The sequence below is a fragment of the Protopterus annectens genome, chromosome 4.part0 (genome assembly GCF_019279795.1).
Source record: "Protopterus annectens isolate FY-2018-M chromosome 4.part0, PAN1.0, whole genome shotgun sequence".
Taxonomy (NCBI): Eukaryota; Metazoa; Chordata; order Ceratodontiformes; family Protopteridae; genus Protopterus; species Protopterus annectens.
In genome coordinates, this window is record NC_056733.1 from 360679010 (window position 1) to 360691719 (window position 12710).

The window sequence follows — 12710 nt, forward strand, 5'->3', positions numbered from 1 at the left end:
GTGATTTGGATAAAGTTGGTTAGAAGTCCCTGATTGATTGTTGTGTTTCTTGAAAGGTGTGACTACTGCACATCTGTGCAAAACATTGAAAGTTATATTGTTACACTTACTGCTATTGAAAGGAAGTTAACCATCCAAAAACAGCTTTTCTTGGAGTTGTTGAGGTATTCTACAATACTGTATGGAGTCAGAGATGGAAACTAATACTCCCAACTGATTGGCATTTGTACATTTTTCAAAGGAAGGCTAATGCATGATGTTGTGGGGGTTGCAAGCAGAAGTTAACTGACAAATGCACTGGCAGAGCTGTAACAGTGTTCACAACTAAGGAAGAGCAATTAAGCTGGAGTGTAGCACACAACATGCACCTGATGTAGAGGAAGTAGAAATATACCTAGTCATGGATTCTGTCCTTTCTCATGATACAGCTTCTGTTCTGACTCAAGATGTAAAGGTCAGTACTTCCACTGAGACTATATTAGTAATAACTTCACATAGGGCACTGACTATAAAAGTGCAGAGTAGTCATACAAAGCTATTAGTATGCCAGGGATTTATTTCACCAATAGCGTGTCAAATAACTTGATGTAAGTAGCTGGAAAACAAGTATTGTGAACTGTATTATAAAGAAGGCCACTTATCATGGTGCAGGAATAACTGTAATACTAATTTTAACACATGAAAATCTGACAGACTGATGTGCAGCAACTTGATGATTGATGGATGATACTTATCTTTTGTTTCACGCCAAAGTTTGCAGATTGATTCTGTCAAAGGAAAAAACTTCAAAGACCAATTCACGTAAGGTTCAAGCAAGGCACCCTTTATTAACTTGCAGCAAGGAGACAAAGCATGCTGGCAGAATGTTTTTTCTGAACATTAATGATTAGTATGGTATTTTTATACAGATCTTTCCATGTCACAAAGAAATGTTACTTCTATTGCTGATGTAGTTAGACACAGCTTTCTGTGTTGTTCTACAGAAAATGTTACTAGACTAATTGCTGACTAGTTGAGAATAACTACTGATTTACAAAACATTTGAGAAAAACAACCTGGCCTTGGGGCTTATTTTAGCCCACCACAAACTTTCAATTCTTCAATTGTGCAGTTCTAATATATGTGTTACATTTTGCCTAGATTCAAGGTACATTTCTAGCTTAGGTACAAGTAATGCTGACTACGGTTTATACTTTCAAGCATCTATTGTGTTCTTTATCAAAGCTTCTAGCAGCTGTGTACTTTCTCATGGCATAAGCAGAAAATTAATAACTCTTTGTTAAGTCTCATGACACTAGTAGAAATGAAATACTTCTTATTATTTTCATGACCTTAGCAGAAATCAAATGCTTCTTGTTAAGTTTCTAATAGCTGTGCAGATTCATGCAGTGTGAACAGAATAAATGTATTAACCCTTTTAAACCTCAAATGCACTAAGCATGCATATTACTAATACATATTTTTCTAACAGATTCCATCCAAGCATTACTCGTACACATCCTCTTCCCAAAGTCTAACTTTAGTTTGTGACCTTATGTAAAGAAAATCCCTTATGGTATACAATATATTTTGGAGCCAAATTTATGCTCTTCTTGAAAGCCATGGTTTTCAAACTGATCCAAAGTTTGTACTGCTATCCCACTGCTATATGTAATATGACTTCAAATATACTCTGCTCTACAAAAAGGATATTTCTTTCCACCTCACAGAGAACCTCTGTCACAAGATACAAAACCTAGGTCTTGCCCCTAGTTATGGCAGAGATGCCAGCTTTCAGGATGATGTCAAACATGTTCTGGCACTTGCATTCATGGAAGCTGCAGAGATACAAACTGCTAATGTGGAGATTAAGAATATATTCTGTGAAGGTGCAGACTTCTTCCTGCAGTATTTTTGCAAGACTCACATCTATGTTATACTAAGAAAATGTCACTCCAAGTCAGCTGCTGTGCTTCATTTCCCTGCTGAGCTCCAACCATATTCATAGTATGTGTATAACTTGCTGCAGTACAACTTGCCGCATCCTTAGAAACACATGGAAGGAGGGCAGGAGTGACTACAGCCTATGCATGGCAGATGCTTTATAGACTTTGATGACATTATGGTTGTCCTGACCAATAAGTAAGACAGGACAGATATATAAGAAATTACCAGAGTAGGGAAGAAAACTTTGCTAGGAATTTCTTCTAATAGAATATTCTACTTTGGAACACTTTCCTGTAATTGTGAGAAACTTTGTTGTATAGTCTATATGCCATAGCAATACTTGGATAATATTATCATAAGCATATGTGACAAATTAAACATTTATTAGAACTTTGATGAATTTGCAAATTAGATGTCATTTATTTTAGATATTATGGTATTTAAGTAATATGTACCATATATTATTGTTTTAGATGAAAGTGCCGTTTGTTCAAATGTCATGGAATCATATATAAACTCACATAAATGAACTGACTTCAATCTTCCTTAAAGATGAGATAAATTAAAAAACTCATGGATAAAATTGCTGAATTTTAATAAAAATCTGTTAAAAACTATCAATCAAATTGGAAGTGCTTTTATCTGTTATCATGACTTTTTCAGCTTGATAATAAATGTTTAATTACTTTTTATAAAACTGTTGACCATTTATATATTGTAAAATGCATAAGCTTGAAAATTTTGAAGCAATGAAGAGGAGGCAACAACCAGACACCCTCTCAATAGGGGTGAGTTGCACAATTTACAAGGATCACACCAGTATTTATTCTGCAGTAATCAATAACAGAAACCTAAAGAAACATCATGACCAATAGGAGGAAGAACCCATCAAAATTCACAGTGGTTTGTGGCGAGCCTATTAGTAAAAGAAAAACATAAGTCTAGATAATGGCCACTGTGGATGCAGAAAAAGCTTTCTGAGATGGATGTTACATCTGTAAGTCTGTGCATATTGGATGAATTAAGTAGCAAAACAAATAACTTGAGTTTCTATAAGGTGTGCCAAAGCTTAATTGTGCATGAAAATCCTGTATGTATGAATGCCTATGACTGTGTATGTCTGTGTGTATTGATAGATTGATAGGTATCAGTTTGAGAGAATAGATAAAGACATGACAGATAAAACATGTTAAGAAAATATGCAATATGCATGTAAAATAGCAGAATATCATTACGTTTTTGATGAAAATTTATTTTATAATAGGAATGAATCATATTATCATTGAGGATGGCACAGCAAGATCTTCATTCTCTTCTAACAGAGGTAATAATACCAGATTCTACAGATCCATTCAGACTACAGAGAGCAGCAATGTTTATATCTAGAAGGTTCCAAAACTTTTACAGAGGAGTGAAATTATGGTTATTTCTGAAGCAACCAGACTTAGTATTTCTTACATTATTGTTACCTTATTTTGCCAGATATAAGGTTGGGATTTATAAGCATCAGTGCACAGTGGATCAGGGCTGGTATACAATACATTTGCTTACCAAATTTCTGAACAATCACAAGGGATAGTACACAATTAAGCAAGACCATGTACACAGTCTTGCCCCATTGTATAAGTATTATATTCCATACCCAGATCACATATGCAAACCAACCCCCTCTGAATGGTGTGTGATTAAGGAAGCCAACACCATTGGAGTACTCGCTAGTCCTGATGAGGTAACATAGAGAACAAGTACATACTGCACAATGATGCTGCACATGCTAGAGCAGGGATCCCCTTTTATACAAGACTTGGAAAAGTGTGAAACTGTAAGTAACTAGCTTTTCGTCAAAAATCAAAAAAGGAAAGGGAATTAAATTATTTTAATTACTTCAGTTTTGCTTAAATATTTAAGTTGCAATTATAGTGACTTGTATGGTGATCCTTCTTTGTACTTTTCTGCTCTGTTCTGTGTTTTAACCAAAAAAATTAACTGCATGTTTTAGTTTGTTCTGGAACCTTAGTCTTGCATTTTAATTAGACGTTGTGGGAAAATTGTGTTTCTGCATAATTCCGCACTTCTATTTCCACAAGTAGAATTACTTATAGGAGCTATCCATTTGTATTTTAAACTTTGCTGAGCCATACTCTTGTAGTTTAATTCATAGTTGTACCGGGACTGTGTACTACTACTGAAAGATTTGAGCCTTAGTCGTCCATTACTGCATTTTTCCATAAACAAGGTTAATGGTAAATTTCTGTATAGGCTGGTTCCTTAAACTGTAGTAGAAGTTCAAAAGTGAAAGAATTGTCTCTGGTCCAGTTTTGTGCTTCAGTGCTTTTATATTCTGCTTAATATTTACTTGCTTAAAGTTGCATTTTGTGTCTGCCCCATCCTCCACTAACACATTAAGCTAAAGTTTCTGAAAGAGCTCCAATATTGCCTTAATTTGATTAGATGCCTCTCTAGCCAGACTGCTATTTCCAAAACAGAGGTATCCTAACCAAGGATATTTTATACAACACTTGGAGAAGTGTAGAACTGTGAGTTACTAGCCTTTCATCAAAAAGGAAAGGAAATTAAATTATTTTAATTATTTCAATTCTGCTTAAATATTTAAGATGCACTTATAATGACCTTATGTTGATACTTCTTTGTACTTTTCTGTTCTGGTCCATGTTTTAGCCAAAAAAGTTATTTGTTTGCATGTTTAATTTGTTCTGGGAGCATAGTCTTGCATGTTAATTAGCAATTGTGGGAAAATTGTGTTTCTGCATTACTCTACACTTCTATTAACACAAGTAGAATTACATGTAAAAGCTATTTGTTTGTATTGTAAACCTTGCTGGGCCATAGTCTTGTACTTTAATTCATAGTTGTGGCAGGACTAGGTTCCTACTACTACTACTACCACTACTACTACTACCACTACAGCCAGATTCAAACCTTAGTCATTTATTACTGCATTTTTCCATAAACCATGTTACTGGTAAATTTCTGCATAGTCTAGTACCTCAAAATGTAGTATAAGTTCAATAATAAGAGCATTGTCTCTGCCCCAGCTTGTACTTCATTGCTTTTATATTCTGCTTATCAGTTACCTGCTTAAAGTTACATTTTATTTTGCCCTATTCCCCCACTAATATATTAAGCTAAAGTTTCTGAAAGCAATCTAGTATTCCCTTTATTTGATTGTATGCCTCTGTAGCTAGCCTAATTGTTCCTTAAACATTTTCCCAACTCTTCCACCCCTTTGTTGTGGTAGTTTTATAAGGTTGTGTCTCTGGCATCCACCCCATATGGTAATCTGGTTTCAAGCCCCTCCCTCCCCTCTTTCATTGCTATATCTGTTGTAGAATGAGTCTATATTATGTGAGCGAATGCTTAATTCAGTGAATCGCTATTTGTCGAACTGTATTAAGTGAAAGATCAATTAAGCGGATACTCGGTTAAGTGAATTTTTTCCCAAGGAAATGATGTGACATGGTTGGCCATCATCGGGTATTTGCCCTTTTCCCCACTGTAGTGTGATCTTGGAATTGGTATATTTGGTTAGGATGAGTGTGGGGGCGTGAAGCCCCCCACTTTGCAGAGTTTTAAATTCAGTTTAGTTTGTTCTGTTCAGTGAGTGGTCAGCTGTTTTTTTCCCCTGGGAAACTTTTTGCTTAACCAAGTGTTCGCTTAATTGACCTCTCACCTAATGCAGTTCGACAAATGGCGATTCGCTCAATTAAACATTCACTCAAGTGATATAGACCCTTGTATATTCTATTTATGCACGCTTCCCACCAAATGTTTTCCATAGATCATTCCTGCTCATGTCTTTTTCCATCTCCAGTGGAAAGGTAAGAAAACATAAATTAATAAGCAAAGAAATAAGCATAGTAATTGAACATACACATAGAGATTGTTCTTAGAATAGGACGGGGGTAGATCAGGCTTGGTATACAGTATATCTGATTACCAAATTCCTGTACAATTTGCAAGGAGACAAAACCAGCACTGATATCAGTCAGTCATTTGCTAAGTGCCTAGATGACCATATTAAGTACTTATTTAACGTGAACCACTTTGACCTAAGTAATGGCATTATTTTTCAATGCGTGGCTGCAGGAATTGGCTCACAACTAAAATTACTGTCAGTTTTATTATATTTATTTGTTTGCTTTGTTGGCCAGCTTGTACACTTACAAAAGCTTAATTTTCAGTGGGCACTCAAAGAAACAAGCTACACAGTCTGCTTTAAAACAGAATACAAAGTTGCAGTACAAAAAAAAAAAAGCAGTCAAAGCAAGTTACATAAAGTAAACAGAAAAGTAAGATGAAAATGCAAAAGAGAGTAAGAAATGAATGGACATTCAGAGAATATTAATATTCAACAACACAAGTGAAACCCCAACCCCATGTGCAAAAAAGGTACAAGAGGTTGTGGATGGGTGGACAGATTTGCATCAATCCCTGGCTAACTATGAAAGCAATGCAATTAACTCATTGGTTCCTACCTGAACATTCTCAGCTTATAATATAAAGTTATGTTTTGCCTGAACAAGCATACTGTTCTGAACAAAAGATAAGTGCCATAATGCACAACTTGCTGTGATAATTTTACTTGGAATACTATACTTACATATAGCACACAAGCTGTATCAGTAGCTCTGTATAACAACCATATACATTTCAAAATATTGATAAAAACAGTTAACTGTATATCATGCTGCTCCTGTGGTTTCCCTGTAACCATCAGCAGCAGTCACTCACAGTAAAACAATTTAGTGTTGATCAATCCTTACCTACAGTCTCGAATGATTAAAAATTTGTAGATCATTTTAATGTTTTTTTGGTGCAGGTCCATGTACAGCATTATTTCTACAGTTCTCTCCCTGCTGTGATTAAATGGTCTCCACAGCTAATCATACCGCTCCTTCTCAATGCAGTATGACAATACCTCCATGAAGGAAAAGCAGAGTGTGATTTTCAGAAGTTTTTATTATAATGCCTGGCACATTACTGTTTCTTTTGTAACTCTTTTTGAACAATATTTATAATTTGCCCATGATCTCACAATTCAGATTCTAGGGTCCTCAGAAACATCTGCAAACCACAATTAGTTAAGTGATACAGGCATATTGGTTTCAATATTGTGAATATAGGGCTAATCTTCAAGAATAGGTCTCTATTGACTTATAATGAAAACAAATTTAAACAAAATGAAAGCTGCTTCAACTGATTTGGGAAGACAGCAATTCCATTTAAAGGAACACTGGATGGCAATAAGGTGCTAGTGTCTAGTTCTGGCCCTTGCATTACAAATAAAAATTATGTTATATATTCATGCCTCTCAAGAAGAATTTACTTGCATGCGTTTTTATAATAAGGCACAAAATAATGGTAATGGTATTCAGGTTCATTAAATTGTTGTGATAGCAGCAATGTGCTTCTTACATTATATGTTTCAGGAAGGACTTCTGCTATGACTCCTTATTAGTAAGGAAGGGTTATAATATAACTTGGGGTAGAATTCGAAATGCACACATCATCTGCATTTTTTACACAAAATTTACTAAAGTTTCTGCATAGAGAAATGTCTCCACTTATGAGGTCAAGGGAAACTGAGATTTATTTGGAGTGTCAAGAGTCCCACTCTACATATTATAAAAGTATTAGCAGTTGTGTTAATGTGCACTGCAAACTGCTTGTGTCAGTTAGACATAATCCTAGTAGGAAGTAAATGAGTGGTACAAATTGTTAAGTGTCAATTTTAAAGGATATTCACTGAATGGAGTACAATGCTGGGCTGGCATTAGGTAAAAGGGTTCCATGGTGTCCCACCTTGCTGCCTACTGCCACCCCCACCCCCACATGCACACACACAAACACCCAGTGTCACATCCCTTCTCCTTCTTACCTCCTCCACCTGACCTGCTTATATTACCCAGATTACCCTTTTCTACCTTTTTCAACATTTTATCTTAACCTTTATTTTTTCCAGCATCCTTTCAACATACCCTAATTATAGAAGAATTCACTAAATTAAGCTGAGGGTCTAAGGGCTGCTAGTTTCCAAAAAGTCATGAGGGTCTATGTATTCCTAGGTGCATTTCAGAGTTTTTATCCTAACCTTTAACCAATGATGGCCTGAACAAAAATAATGGATAAGGAAGAAATTCTATCCTATTCTCCAATGTTGTTTTTTTTTCATGCATCCTTTCAAAACATGCTAAATTGCCAAGGGTGCACTACAATAACTGTGAAATAAATAATCTATTTAAGCTTGGGTGTCTGAAAGCCATTAGACTTCAAAAATCCATGACTGGATAAATGCTCTGAGGTACATTTTAGAGCTATTCTCCATACTTTTGAGCCAATGATTTCTTGCACAAAAACATGAACAAGAAAAGGAATACAGATTTATTCTTCAGCATTGTTTTTCTTGCCTACCTTTGACACAACTTAACTGTTCATGACAGCACTGTAAAAACTGTGGAATACATAATATAATTAAGCCAGGGGTTTGTGGGCTTGTAGGGTCCCTTAAGTGATTGGGTTATAGATGCTCTGAGGTACATTTTAGACCAATTTTTCAACTTTTCCATCCTTTGATGACCTGAAAAAATGCACATGCAAAGAATGAAATTCATTCTTATTTTCTCCTTTCAAGAAAAAATAAGTTGTGTCTGACAAAATAGTAGTTTACAATAAAAATCTTGTGTGGATATATTTATTACATCTGGGAATAGTTCCAGCCTCCCTACTGCCCCAAAATATAGTCATCAAGTGTATATCTCTCACATAGAAGACTTCATCAGAATAAAGCACACGGATTCAAGAGCCATTTTTATACCATTACATGTTACATAATAGATAAAATTGAGCCAATGGTATTGTCAAAAAAGTAACATGTAAAATGGTCACATCAGCAATATTAAATACACATGATGTTAATATTCAAGCCAACTTAGCTTTTACAAATATAACACTGTTATATATTAAATACATTCAGCATGTATTTAAAAATGCAGGCACAGTAAAATGTTAAAATACTTAAAGTTTCATAGAGTTTTCTTTCAGGGCTGGAAGTATTGTCAAGGAATCATTTATACCTGGTGGAAAATTAACTGCTAGTCTGAGTTGCCAAACCAGCTCTTTTTAACTTAATAAATTCTTCCAGTCACCGCCCCCCTCAAATCTATGTCCACAGTATGCAAAATACCAAATTTAAAACCATTAAGATTAGAACAAATTAGAACTAGGAAGCTCAATTTCCATCTCCTTTTTCCCAAAATCAAGTGGGGCCTAAAACTGAGGCAAGTGCATACAAAAATATTCTGAAGAAAAGTAGTGTGTTCAATCCACCACTCCATCCCCTCATAAATGTTTTTGAGAAGGGAGTGAAAGAAGACAAGTATGAATTATGGGCTCAGAATAGGAAGTTTTATGCCAACTTAAGTTCTGATGAAAGAATTCTCATGAATCAACTGAGGGGGGACAAGGGACTGCGTATCATGACCCCTGACAAGGGAGGTGGTATAGTAATATTCATTTCAGAGGATTATTCCATCATTATGCAGAATATTTTATTTAATGAAGAGAGCTATGCACAGGTTTTTAAGAATCAAATAAATACTGCATATCACCGTACTGGCAGTTATTTAGAAGAATATGTCCTGGACAAATGTATTACTAATGACCTCCTTAATTTTCTTACTAATTCCTAATCCTAAGGTGCCGGTTGTATTCGGCATCCCAAAATTACACAAAAGCATTATTGAACCACCTTTTAGACCCATTGTTGCTGCCAGTGACTCCAAAAACACATAATCTGGCACTGTTTGTAGATAAAATGCCTAAGCATATAGTGGAGAGAGTTCTATTATTCGCACTGCACCAGCTATTTGGATTAAGTGTATATCTCTCTCATATTAAATTGTGATAAAGGCACACAGTGACACAGGCATATATTTCAAATAGCTGCTGTTATAAATATATACGTCTTGCCTCATCACACCTACCTTTAAAGGACTGTCACCTTATATACACCCTGCTGATGTTAGACTGGGTCAAAATTGAAAGAACAAAAAGAAAACCAGTGATATAGTTCAAGTTTCTGCTGTCAGATATATATAACAACAAGCCTTCCTTATGCCTGTCCCCCCATATTAAACATTTGTCTGTATGCTTCATATTTGATTGTGAGGAAAGTGAAAATAATAACAATCACAATAATGTATTCCAACTTGCTGGTCCTAAACAATACACTACTCATAGACAAATTTTAGTGACCTTCTGTACACACCTCTGAGATATGAGGGGGGAGTTAGTTAATGAAATTATGACCACACTGTCCACAGCCCATACACAAGGTATAGATATTCTAATCACACCTCAGAGGGATGATTTTAAGAAAAATTTAAAGTAGTAATGACCGCATTGGACAAAGTGCCTCACAATATTATTCTAATTCTATACATACTTCTATGCAAGGCTAGTTTTAGACAAGATGATGTTGCAATATTGTTCTTGTCCACTGATAAGAAATATTCAACAAAATAATAATAATAATAATAATAATAATAATAACGATTATTATTATTATTATTATCATTCCTCATAGCAAGAGATTCTCTGGTTCGATCCTCAGCTGGGGTGCCTTCTGTGCGGAGTCTTCATGTCCTCCCTGTGGTCACGTGGGTTTCCTCCAGGTGCTCCGGTTTCCTCCCACATCCCAAAGGCATGCTGCAGGTGGATTGGACACACTAAATTGGCCCTAGGTGTGAGTGCGTGTGTGTGTGTGTGTGTGTGTGTGTGTGTGTGTGTGTGTGTGTGTGTGTGTGTGTGTGTGTGTGTGTGTGTGTGTGTGCCTTCTGTGGAAGGTTGGGCACCGGGCTGGCAACTCGACACTGTAAAACTCCACTGCCAATCATGAGCGGACAGGTGATCCACTGTGGCGACCCCTAACTGGGAAAAGCCGAAAGAAGAAGAAGAAGATTATTATTATCATTGTCATTATTAAGCATAGGCACAATGACACCGCCCCTGAAAGTCAGATCTATCATAAGATGCTCACACACAGATACACACACACATAAACACACACACACACGCACACACACACACTACAAGTTTACTTACAGGCAAATTTGTGGGACACCAATTCACCTACATCACATCTTTGGGATGTTGTAGGAAACCAGACATGCATAAACCTACACAGACACATGGAGGGCATGGTGACTCCACAAACAGAAGAAGCCACAGCTAGGAACTCAAACAAAGTTATATGATGTGAGATGGCAATTCCCCATGCCACTTTACTAATGGTCAGTTACTTTCAGACATATCCATGTGTAGTACTTTTCTATGATCAAAAATGTCCTTTCAGATGCACTTTGAGCATATATGTGTGTGTGTTCATGCATATATGTAGCAAAAGTCCTATACAGTAAAGCTGTGTTCTTGTCTGCATAGTGTTACTGGTTCGATTTGGTGGCAGTGCTTCATTAATCTTGTTGCTTGTCCTTGGCCAGTCTGATGTATGCATTCTCCATGTTTACTCTAATTCCCCACAGTGCCACAATCAGAATGTAGACAATTTTGTTATTTAAATAATATATCTGTATCTCTATCTATGTATCTATCTGCTAATTCCAGTCTTAATTTTTTTGATGTGTATCACTTTAGTAAATCAGATTATTATAATATTATTACCTAAAGTTTAGACATTTTAGATAATCAAATGCTATTTCTGAAGAAAAACTTTATAAATAGGTGAAAGTCTGTCTCACCTGCTTTTGTTTCTGATGATCTGATTGGCTGTTTTAAAAGGGTAGTCCTGATTTAAGTACCTGGATTCTGCAAAAAGAAAAGAAAAATGTTTTGCTACTTTAAGAGAAAATATTATACTTGTTAACTTAAAAAAAACCTTTAAGAAACTGCAATCTGTGATAATGAAAACCGTGATTATAGAAACTTACAATTCTACAGTAACAGGTCTGCATTGTCTGTAGAGTGAAACCATGATTACAGTGTACTGAGCATGAGTTACTGAAATAATTTGTAAAAATGTATACAAGTTTAAATGTTTTGGTATTTAAAACAACGTGAGAGTATTAGATTAAGGATAATCTGGGCAAGCAGTAAATGTTACACAAAGAATGTCAGTAAAACAAAATGAGCAAGATAAATACATCCAGGGGCACAACTGTTTGCTTGAGACAAAGATATTAATTTTACAAATAGTCAAATACCATGAGTAATATGGCCTTTATAGTAGGGTATGGAGTAGGGAGCAAGGTGGCATCTGTAAACTCATATAATTTGCTGTACATGCACAGTGAAATATGTTTGTAAAGCATTATGAAAACAGGAATGTTCTACATTTTCATTAACAAGGAAAATATGGTGTGTAATTTAAACATGCACATGGAATCTATGCAAGCCATAGGTGTTAGTAAAATGAATGGAAAATGTAACATATAGCTCAAAGGCATCCAGAATTTTAAGCATTTAATTGGCAAAGTGGTTGCTGGGCGGCCGTGTTGGTGCAGCGGTTAGTGTTGTCACCTCACAGCAAGAGGTTCTCCGGTTCAATTTTCAGCTGGGGTGTTTTCTGTGCAGAGTCTGCATGTCCTCCGTGTGGTCATGTGGGTTTCCTCTGGGTGCTCCGGTTTCCTCCCACATCCCAAAGACATGCAGTAGGTGGATTGGACACTCTAAATTGGCCCTAGGTGTGAGTCTGTGCATGTGTGTGCCTTCTGTGGAAGGTTGGGTGCCGGGCTGGCAACTCGACACCA